The sequence below is a fragment of the Gorilla gorilla genome, chromosome X (assembly GCF_029281585.2).
Source record: "Gorilla gorilla gorilla isolate KB3781 chromosome X, NHGRI_mGorGor1-v2.1_pri, whole genome shotgun sequence".
NCBI lineage: Eukaryota > Metazoa > Chordata > Mammalia > Primates > Hominidae > Gorilla > Gorilla gorilla.
Genome location: NC_073247.2, coordinates 176,767,728 through 176,780,818, shown reverse-complemented (window position 1 = coordinate 176,780,818; position 13,091 = coordinate 176,767,728).

The window sequence follows — 13,091 nt, the reverse complement described above, 5'->3', positions numbered from 1 at the left end:
GGAAGTATCTACACCGCCATCTGTATGAACATCGAAATATCTTCACCGCCATCTGTATGAACATGGAAATATCTGCACCGCCATATGTATGAACATATAAATATCTACACCGCCATCTGTATTAAGATGGAGATACCTATACCGCTATCTGTATAAACATGGAAATATCTACACCGCTATGTGTATAAACAAGGAAATATCTACACCACTATCTGTATAAACATGGAAATATCGACACTGCTTCCTTTATAAACATGGAAATATCAGCACCGCTATCTGTATGGACAAGGAAATATCTACACCGCCATCTGTATGAACATGGAAAAATCTTCACCGCCATCTGTATCAACATGGATATATCTACACAGCTTCTGTATAAGCATGGAAATATCTTCACCGCCATCTGTATGAACATGGATATGTCTACACAGCCGTCTGGATGAACATGGAAATATCTACACCGCTATCTGTATGAACATGGAAATATCTACACCGCTATCTGTGTAAACATGCATACATCTTCACCGCTATCTGTATAAACATGGAAATATCCACACCGCTATCTATATGAACATGGAAATATCTACACCGCTACCTGTATAAACACGGAAATATGTACACCGCTACCTGTATAAACATGGAAGTATCAGCACCACAATCGGTATGAACATGGCAATATCTACACGGCTATCTGTATGAACATGGAAATATCTACACCGCTATCTGTATGAACATGGAAATATCTGCACCACTATCTGTATGAACATGGAAATAGCTACACAGCCATCTGGATGAACATGGATATATCTACACTGCTATCTGTATGAACATGGATATATCTACACAGCCATCTGGATGAACATGGAAATATCTACACTGCTATCTGTATGAACATGGAAATACATACCCCGCTATCTGTATGAAGATGGAAATACCTACACCGCTATCTGTATGAACATGGAAATATCTACACCGCTATCTGTATGAACATGGAAATATCTTCACCGAAATCTGTATGAACATGGATATATCTACACAGCCATCTGGATGAACATGGAAATATCTGCACCGCTATCTGTATGAACAGGGAAATATCTACACCGCTATCTGTATGAACATGGATATATCTACTCAGCCATCTGGATGAACATGGAAATATATACACCGCTATCTTTGTAAACATGCATACATCTTCACCGCTACCTGCATAAACATGGAATTATCTACACTGCTATCTTTATGAACATGGAAATATCTGCACCGCTAACTGTTTGAAAAGGGAAATATATACACCGCTATCTGCATGTAAATGGAAATGTCTACACAGCTATCTGCATATACATGGAAATATCTACACAGCTATCTCTTTACACATGGAAATAACTACACTGCTATCTGTATGAACTTGGAAATATCTACACTGCTATCTTTATGAACATGGAAATATCTACACCACTAACTGTCTGAACAGGGAAATATATACACCGCTATCTGCATGAAAATGGAAATGTCTACACAGCTATCTGCATATACAAGGAAATATCTACACAGATATCTCTTTACACATGGAAATAACTACACCGCTATCTGTATGAACATGGATATATCTACAACGCCATCTGTATGAACATGGAAATATCTGCACGGCCATCTGTATGAACATATAAATATCTAAACTGCCATCTGTATTAAGATGGAGATATCTACACCTCTATCTGTATAAACATGGAAATATCTACACCGCTATCTGTATAAATATGGAAATGTCTACACCGCTATCTGTATAAATCTGGAAATATCTACACCGCTACCTGTATGAACATGGAAATATCAGCACCGCTATCTGTATGAACATGGAAATATCAGCCCCCCTATCTGTATGAACATGGAAATATCTACACCACTATCTGTATGAACATGGAAATATCTACACCGCTATCTGTATGAACATGGAAATATCTTCACCGCAATCTGTATGAACATGGATATCTCTACACAGCCATCTGGATTAACATTGAAATATCTACTCCGCTATCTCCATGAACATGGAAATAGCTATACCGCCATCTGTATGAACATGCAAATATCTTCACCGCCATCTGTATGAACATGGAAATATCTTCACCGCCATCATTATGAACATGGATATATCTGCACAGCCCTCTGGATGAACATGGAAATATCTACACCGCTATCTGTATGAAGATGGAAATATCTACACCGCTATCTGTGTAAACATGCATACATCTTCACCGCTATCTGTATAAACATGGAAATATCTACACCGCTATCTGCATGAAAATGGAAATGTCTTCACAGCTGTCTGCATATACATGGAAATATCTACACAGCTATCTCTTTACACATGGAAATAACTACACCGCTATCTGTATGAACATGGAAATATCTACACCGCCATCTGTATGAACATGGAAATATCTGCACGGCCATCTGTATGAACATATAAATATCTGCACCGCCATCTGTATTAAGATGGAGAAATCTGCACCGCTATCTGTATAAACATGGAAATATCTACACCGCTATCTGTATAAACATGGAAATATCTACACCGCTATCTGTATAAACATGGAAATATCTACACCGCTACCTGTATAAACATGGAAATATCAGCACCGCTATCTGTATGAACATGGAAATATCAGCCCCTCTATCTGTATGAACATGGAAATATCTACACCACTATCTGTATGAACATGAAAATATCTACACCGCTATCTGTATGAGCATGGAAATATCTTCACCGCCATCTGTATGAACATGGATATATCTACACAGCCATCTGGATGAACATGGAAATATCTACACCGCTATCTGTATGAACATGGAAATAGCTACACCGCTATCTGTATGAACATGGAAATATCTACACCACTATCTGTATGAACATGGAAATATCTACACCGCTATCTGTATGAACATGGAAATATCTGCACCGCTATCGGTATAAACATCCGTATTTGCTCTTAATTTATACCCAACGATGGGATGTTTCATATGATAAAAGGACCAAATACAGAATTAGTCTATATTTTTTCTGGCAATTGATCTCTGCAATAATCAAACCTCATAGACAATCAAACCTGAAATCTATGCTACTTATTAAATAGCTTGGTTTTTAGGTTGCACGTTGCTGTGTATGCTGGGTTCATAGAAAATGCAAGTAGCAATGGCCATTTTTTAATAGTCATTAGCCTTGAAGCTCTCCTAGTTTTGAATCACATAGAAATAGAAATCAAATCTCACTAGATTTTTTTTTTTTTGAAACAGGGTCTGGCTTGGTTGCCCAGGCTGAAGAGCAGGGCATGATCTTGGCTCACACCTCTGCCTCTCGGACTCAAGCCATCCTCCCACCTCAGCCTTGGAGTAGCTGGGACCACAGGCATGTGCCACCATATCCAGCTAATATTTTTATTTTTGTACCAATGGGGTTTGTCATCTTTCCCAGGCAGGCCTCAAACTCCAAGACTCAAGCAATCCACCTGCCTTGAATTCCCAAAGTACTGGGTTTACAGGCGACAGCCACTACGCCCAGCAACTAAACTTCTAAAAATCAATTTAACATAAAATTATCTAAGCGTGCAAGGAAAGATAAGAAGCCTAAGGAACCAGTGAGTTGAAGAATAAATGCAGTTTAAATCATACATGTAAACAACATGATGTGATGTGGTAGGAATCATCTAACATGCTTTAAAGCATGATTAAAACGTCTTTACTTAGAAAACTGGATCTTAGTTTAGGATATCTTTAGATAAGAGTATGAAAAGTCATATCATATTGATAAGTAAAGTGCTTCCTTTGGCTAATTTTAAGGATAGGACATTTATTTTCATATAATTCATAGGAATCTTAGACTTAAAAATAAAATTTCCCTTCTCAAATCCTTACTTTCATACATTTTTTGCATTTCTTTCACTTTTGTGTTAATGGCCTATGTCTCAACATATTCTATTAAGCCTTCTGGAAACACATACTTTGTTTCCAGCCTCTTCAGAGAACCATCACTCCAATTCCTAGGCTTCTGAAGAAGCAGACCCAAGCTTATAGTTATTACATATTTCCAAATCTAGGTGACCAACAAAAATTGATACTTTTCCCATCATACCTTTAAGTTAATAATCAGGTGTATGCTGAGAGGTAAAGACCCAAGAGTGTTGGTTGTCTAATTGTGCAGCTGTATAAACAAATCTTAATGCTTGAAAATATTCAAAGGTTATTCTCACGTTCATTGTTGGTAACTATGTGTAACAACATGAAAAGAAAAAAAAATCAAAGAATTACGTCTGAGGATAATACACAATCTCTAAGGGTAAGAAGAGCAACAAAAATTCTGCTTCAATTACCACTGAAATAATATATTTATCCTGTAAAATCTATGGTGGCTGGTTGTAAAAATTAGGCATTAGCAAACTGATAAAGACTTTTTAATGAAAACATTATGAAACATAGTTTTTAAAAAGTTAAATACACCCACACCAGTTTTTCACATTCTTTGGGCTGCTTTAATGCTGCCATTAAATAATTGATTTAGTTGTGACATAGATCCTATGTTCCATGGAGTCTACCATTCATAAAGATGCAATGTAAGGTAACAAAAATATAAATTATGTGTGTGGGGGGGAGAAGTCAAGAGTATTTTTATGTGACAGAAGTTAAGTTGTTATCAGTGTAAAATAGTCTGTTACAAATACAGGACTCTGTATGTTAGTTTCACTAACCAGAAAGAAAGAAATTACAGCAGATACACACACACACACCAAAAAAGGGAAAAGAAACAAAGCTTAGCACCACAGAAAACCACCAAACTAGAGGGATAAACAATAAGAAAGGAAGAAGTGAACAAGTAATCTAAAAAACAACTAATGAAATGGTAGAAGGAAATCCTAATTTATCAATAATAAACTTGAATAGAAGGGGATTAAACTCTACTTAAAAGATATAAAGTGGATGAATGGATTCAGATAGCAAAACCCACCTATATGCTGCCTACATGATACTTACCTCACTATTAAAGACAAATAGACTGAAAGTGAAGAGATGGAAAAATATATTTTATGCAAACAAATGAAAAGCAAGCAGGAGTAGCCACAGTCATGTCATATTTTAAAAGGCTTTAAATAAAAAAACTATATAAAAAAAGAATGTCACTGTATAATGAAATGATAAAAGGCCCAATTCAATACGAGGACATAACATATATATTACTTAGGTGTAACTATATATGTACCCAACACCAGAACAACCAGATATATAAAGCAAATATTAGATTTAAAGGTAGAGATAGACTGCAATACAATATTAGTAGGAAATTTCAACACTCCACTTTAAAAATGGACAGATTCTATGAAGAGAAAATCAACCAAAAAATGACAGACTCAAACTATACCATAGACCAAATGGACCTAGCAGGTAAAGAAGATCTCACCTGATATGGTTTGGCTGTATATCCCCACCCAAATCTCATCTTGATTATAGCTCCCATAATTCATACATGTTGTGGGAGGGAACCAGTGGGAGATAATTGAATCATGGGGGCGGTTCCCCCATACTGTTCTTGTGGTAGTGAATACGTCTAACAAGATCTGATGGTTTTATAAGGGGGAACCCTTTCACTTGGTTCTCAATTCTATTTTGTTTGCTACCATGTAAGATGTGTCTTTCGCCTTCCATCATGATTGGGAGACCTCCCCAGCCACGTGGAACTATGAGTCCACTAAACCTCTTTTTCTCTGTAAATTACCCAGTCTCGGGTATGTCTTTATCAGCAGTATGAAAACAGACTAATACATCATCCAACAGCTGCAGAATACAAATTATTCTCAACTGTACACCAAACATTCTCTAGGACCAATCATACATTATGACACATAATAAGTCTTAACAAACTTAAGAAGACAGATATCATATGAAGTATCTTTTCTGATTACAGGGATATAAAGTCAGAAATCAACAACAGGAAAGCCCTTGGAAATTTTATAAAAACATGGAAATTAAATAGCACGCACCCAAGAAATCAATAGGTCTCATTAAGACATTAATAGGAAAATTTCAAAAGTCACTGAGACAAGTAAGAATGAAAATCCAACATACCCAAACCTATGGAACGTAGCAAAAGCAGTTCTAAGAGGGAAATTTATAGCAATAAAAGCCTACACCAAAAAAGAAGAAAGATTTTCAAATCACAAAGCAAAATTATACACTTCAAGTAACTAGAACATCAAAAACAAACTAAACCCAAAATTGGTAGAAGGAAGGAAATAATAAAGCTCACAGCAGATATAAATGAAACAGACACTAAAAAATATTTCAAAAGATAAATAAGACAAAGTGTAAAGGTAAAACTGACAAACCTTTAGCTAAACTAAGACAAAAGGAGAGAAAATTCAAATAAATAAAAGATGAAAAAGGAGACATTACAACTGATACACCACAGAAATAGAAGGGATTGTAAGACATTACTCATAACTATATGCCAACAAATTTGATAATGTAGAATAAAATGAATAAATTTCTGCACACATACAACTACCCAGATTAAATTGTGAGGAAATATAACATCTGAACACATCAATAATGAGTTTGGAAATTGAATCAATAATAAAACATCTTCCATCCAAACAACAACAACAACAACCAACACCCAGGACCTGATGTCTTCACTGCTGAATTCTACCAAACAGTTAAAGAATAACTACCAATTCTCCACAAACTTTTCCACAAAAGTAATGAGGAAGGAATACTTCCATACTCATCTTATGAGGCTCGCAACATCCTGATTCTAAAACCAGACAAAGACATGCACAAAATGAAAATAACAGGCCAATATTCCTGAAGAACATAGATACAAAAATTCTCAACAAGATACAAGTGAACTGACTTCGACAGCACACTAAAAAGAGTATTCACTATAATCAAGTGGGGTTCATCCCAGGGATGAAAGGATGGCTTAACATGCACAAATCAGTAAATATGATACACCACCACAATAGAAAGAAGAACAAAAACCATGTGATCATTTCAACAGATGCAAAAAGAACACTTGACAAAAGTCAACATTCCTTTATGATAAAAACTGTCAAGAAAGTAGGTATAGGAGTGTACCTCAACGCAGTAAAGGCCATATGTGACAAACCCACAGCTAACATCTTATTTATGGTGAATAGTTAAATGCTTTTCCTCTATGATATGGAGGAAGACAAGGATGTCAACTTCTACCACTTCTATTTAGCATAGTACTGGAGGTCAGAGCCAGAGCAATTAGACAAAAGAAATAAATAAGAGGGATCCAAACTGGAAAGAAGGAAGTCAGATTGTTTCTGTTTGTAGAAAATGTGATCTCACATACATATGTATACATCTATATATATGATCATATAGATATATATGATCTCTCTCTCTTTAGGGTTCTTTCTATATATACTTATATAGAGTGAGAACCCTAAAGACTTGACCAAAAACTACTAGAAATCATAAATAAATTCAGTAAAGTTGTAGTATACAAAATCAACACAGAAAATTCAGTGGTGTTTCTATACACTAATAGTGAACTATCTGAAAAAGTCATCAAGAAAGGAATTCCATTTACAATAGCTACCAAGAAATCTGCAGATAAATTTAATCAAGGTCGTGAAAGATCTCTACAATGAAAACTATAACACACTGATGGAAAAATTTACGATCCACAAAAAATGGACACTATATACTCATGGAATGGAAGAACTGATACTATTGAAATGACCATACTAACAAAATGTCCTACAGATTCAATGCAATCCCTATCAAAATACCAATGAAATTCTTCACAGAAATAGAAAAAAATACCCTAAAATTTGTATGAAACCAGAAAAGACCCCAAATAACCAAAGCAATCCTGTGCAAAAATAACAAAGCTGGAGGCACCACACTACCTGACTTCAAAATATACTACAAAGCCATAGTAAGCAAAACAGCATGGCACTGCCATAAAGCAAACACATAGACCAATGGAAGAGAATATACAGCTCAGAAATAAATTCTCATACCTAAAGTCAACTGATTTTCCAAAAAGGAGTCAAGAGCACACACAGGGGTAAAGACAGTCTCTTCATTAAATGGTACTGAGAAGATTGGATATCTACATGTGGGATAATGAAATTAGACCCCTATCTTTTACCTTATACAAAAATCAACTCAAATGCGATTAAAGACCTAAAGGTAAGATTGAAAACTATGAAAAACTACTAGAAGATAACATGTGGGAAATTCTCTATAACTTTGGGTTCTACAAGGATTTTTTAAATGAGACGTCAAAAGCACAGGCAACAAAAGCAAAAAGAGATAAATGGGGTTTCATCAAACTAAAATGCTTTTGCACAGCAAAGGAAACTTAACAGAGTGAAAAAACAACTTACAGAATGGGATACAATATTTGCAAACTATACATCTGCTAAGGAGTTAATGCCCAGATTATATAACAAACTTAAACAACTCAACAGCAAAAACATAAATAACTTATTTAAAAATGGGCAAAACTGGGAGGCTGAGGCAGGTGGATTGCCTGAGGTCAGGAGTTTGAGACCAGCCTGACCAATATGGTGAAATCATTTCTCTACTAAAAATACAAAAATTTAGCCAAACATGATGGCGTGTGCCTGTAACCCCAGCTACTCAGCAGGCTGAGGCAGGGGAATTGCTTGAACCAGGGAGATGGAGGTTGCCGTGAGCCCCGATTGCACCACTGCACTCCAGCTTGGGCAACAGAGCAAGACTCCTTCGCAAAAAAAAAAAAAAAAAGGACAAAATAAACTAAAAGAAATGCCACAAGAGAAAATATAGAAAGGGTCAAGACGAATATATAATAAAATCATGTTCAACATCACTAACCATCAGGGAAATGCAAATCAAAACCGCAATGAGATACCAGTTCACCCATTAGAAAGGCTATTAGCAAAAAGGTAAAAGATAACAAGAGTTGGCAAGGAAGTGGAGAAAACGGAACACTTACGCACTGTTGATGGGGTTGTAAACTAGTACAACCATTAAGCAAAACTTTATGGAAGTTCACTAAAAAATAAAAAATAAAAAAAAAAACAATCATTCGATCACATAACCCAGCAATCCCACTACTGGGTATATATCCATAGGAAATGAAATCATTGTGTTTGAAAAATATCTGCACTCTTATGTTTACTGTAGCACTATTTCTAATAATCAGATATGGAATCAACCTATGTGTATAAAAACAAACAAGTGAATTATATATATATAATATATATTATGTATATTATATATAATACATATTATGTATATTATATATAATATATTATGTATAATATATAATATATTATATATTAATATATTATTAATATTAATGTATTATATATTAATATTAATAATATTAATAAAAAATAATAATTATCAATTAATAATTATTAATAATTATTAATAATTAATAATAATTAATATTGATATTAATATATTATTAATATATAATATATTATATGTATAATATACATTATATATTATGTATATTTTATATATAATACATATTATGTATATTATATACATAATATATATTATGTGTATTATAATATATATAATGTATAATGTATATAATATACGTTATGTATATTATATATAATATACATTATGTATGTTATGTATATTATATATTACATATAATATATATTATTATATATAATTATATATAATTATAATTATAATTATATATAATTTTATGTGTAATTATAATTATGCATAAAATTAATTATAATTATATATAATTTTATGTGTAATTATAATTACACATAAAATTATATATGTATATATATATATATATATGGACACACACACAATGAAATACTATTCAGCCATAAAAAAAGAATGAAATTCTGCCAGTTGCAACAACATGGATGACCCTGTAGGATACAATGTTAAGTGAAATAAGCCAGACACAGAAAGCAAATACCGCATGATCTCGCTCATATGTGGAATCTTAAAAAAAAAAATGTTAATAGAGAAGTAGAGTAGAATAGTGGTTACCAAACAGTGAGGAAGAAGTGGGGAGGGCAAAATGGAGATAGATTGGTTAACAGTTATGAAATCACAATTATATAGGAAGAATAAGTTGTAGTGTTCTTTGCAAAGCAGGGTGACTATAGTTAAAAGTAAAGTATTGTATATTACAAAGTATCTAGAAGAAAGGATTTTGAAATTTCTTATTAAAAAGAAATGATGAATGCATGAGGTAATTAATACACTAACTATCCTTATTGGATCATTAGACAACATACATATTCATTGAAACATCAAATTGTATCCTATAAATCTATATAATTACAATGTGAAATTTTTTTTAAAATAAATTAATGAATTAAATAACAATTTTAAAATGTTCTCAATCACCAATGCAAAGTTTAGGAGCTTTGTTCTTGACTCAGCCTTAAGACTGAAAACTAATGTGTTAGAAATATTTGTAGATCCTCTCAATTTTGAAAGAATCCTAGCTAAACTACTGAAATATAAAATATATTCTATGTAATATGCTCTTAGGTATATTCTTAGGTGAACTCTGCTTTTAGATGAAGCTTATAAAAATGAAAAACGTATCTGAAATAAAATTTTAAAGTATTTGGAAAATTACAGCTTAATCTCTTAAAGACAAATTTTCTATACAGTAACCTTTTTATGTGCTTTTGAAATGGGGTATACAATTATTTTCCCTGATGTGAGACAAAATATAGAAAGTTGGCATTTTATCTAAGAAGTTAACTTAGGAAGAAAGAGTGAGAGGCAGAGGAATGAGGCAAGAAAGGAAGGCTGATGATGGGATACCTTATCAAGTTGCCTAATGCTGTATTGGAACCTAATAGGCCTTCTAAGGAGTTTTATTACATAATGCAAGACTCCTCAATCTGGGAGGAGGAAAGGGCTTTATTTTTGAGTGGTCACAGGTTGCCCCATGGGCATAAACTCTACCAAGCTGCTAGGTTACACCTACATGAGCATCCCACCTGCTTAAGTAAGAGCAGCCACAAACTGTGGGCCATTCCAGGTAAGTGTCATATCACACCTGCACCAACTAGTCAAAGCCTGGGTCAAAGCCTGTGCAGAACTGATCGCTACAGCAGAGGCTAAAATAAGAAATGGGGCTAAGAGAGTGAAAAGCAGTGCCCATATGTATCCAAAAACAGGTTGAAGATATCTTTAGGAAGGAACAGATAATTTTTTTTATTCATACAATAACAGATGCATATGAACTCCTCGACTAGTCACCCATTCCTGTCAGCCCTTGGGCTTCATAACTAAATCATTCTTCCTTTGTAATCCAGTCCCACATTTTCAGCTATCTCTATATGTTTATTATCTTAAATATTTCTTTGCTCTATACTCTTCCCCTAGTCTTCAACCAATTTCTTTCTTTATTGTCCCAACCCACAGACTGTTATTTCCACTTCGATGTCCCATAGAAGCTTCAAGGGTTTGAAATACCTAAAAAAACAACTCATCTTTCTCCCTAAAACTCCCTCTCCTTCTCCCACTTCAAAATTTCAACTAATGGCTCCCCCTGTTATTCCCACCAGAATCCTGAATGATCCCTGTTTCCCCTCATTCACTCCATACATGTAAATCTCATTAACGTTACTTTCTAGATATTTCATGAATCCTTTCCATTCATTCTGTACTAGAAAGTGTTCCCAGTTTAGACCCTGGTGGTTGGTGGCCTCTTACCTAGGCGTGCTCTCTCTCTCTCTCTCTCTCTCTCTCTCTGTGGGTGTGGGTGTGGGTGTGTGTGTCCTGAGAATGTATTTACTTCTGGTTTTTGTTTGTTTTTTAGTATCCAGAATCTACAGGGAACTTAAATCAATTAGAAAAAAAAATAACCCAATTAAAAAATGGGCAAAGGACATGAACAAACACTTCTCAAAAGAACACATACAAATGGCCAACAAATACACGAAATAAAAATGCTTAGAATCACTAATCATCAGAAAAATGCAAATCAAAACACAATGAGATACCATTTCATACCGGTTGGAATGGCTATTATTAAAAAGTCAAAATACAACAGATGCCAGCAGGGCTGTAGACAAGAGGAAGCGTCTGTATATTTTTAGCTATAGCCCTACTTCAAACGTGTCCCCATTACAGCCAAAAGAGCGGCCTATCTAAAGGACTGTTCTGATCAGCTCACTTACCTGACTGAAACCTTCAGTGACTCCCATGGCCTGCAGGTCAATGCACTAATTCATGACTATAACATCTGAGATATCCTTGATCTGGCTACTGGTCTAGCCCTCTCTGACTCACGCTTTATAAACCATGCATTCTGGAACTTTTTAGTTGTTTCCCACATCAGCATGCTACTTCCCATCCATGTAGATTTGCAGAGACCTCCTCATCTTTTTAATTCCCAGTTCCCACTCTCAACATGGGCCATCTCCTACCCACACTTCAAAACCTAAGCAAAACAACACCTTCCGTGACACCTCCATGCTGAGTCAGATGCCATCCCCTTTGTATTGTAGTTCTTTGCTTGTGTGCCTTTGTCTCACTTTGTTCTCTTTAAAATAAACTCCATGAGGACAATGATCACCTGCTATTTGTGTTAATATCTGCACCTAGTGGCATAGTGTCTGGAGTATAGTAGGATCTATTTTCAAGGAAAAAAAGATTATATCTATACCAATAGACATGAATTAGCGCTTTTTTTTTAAAGATAAGCTCCCTTTGAACTAATTCAATGTTTACAAGAAGAGTTATACTAAAAAGTTCACTTTTGCTGCTTATGTTTCATTTATTTCAGGCAATTAATTCATTGTTATTGGTAAATCGATACTTTTTATTGATACTGAAAAGAGAGAAATAAACTAATGACTATCTCTGTTAGAGTAGATTTGTTCATATCTATCAGTAAAATGTTAATTATCTGAAAGTCAATAATAAAACATAAACTGTGATCTTAAATGTTTTTTAGGGGCTCAAAAATAATTAGAATTCATGTCAGCATATAAAAAAAGATCAGAGTATTTTTAAGATATGATAAAATTTTATTTTAGTTTCTTAATAGGGATTTTTGTGACCTTATAGAG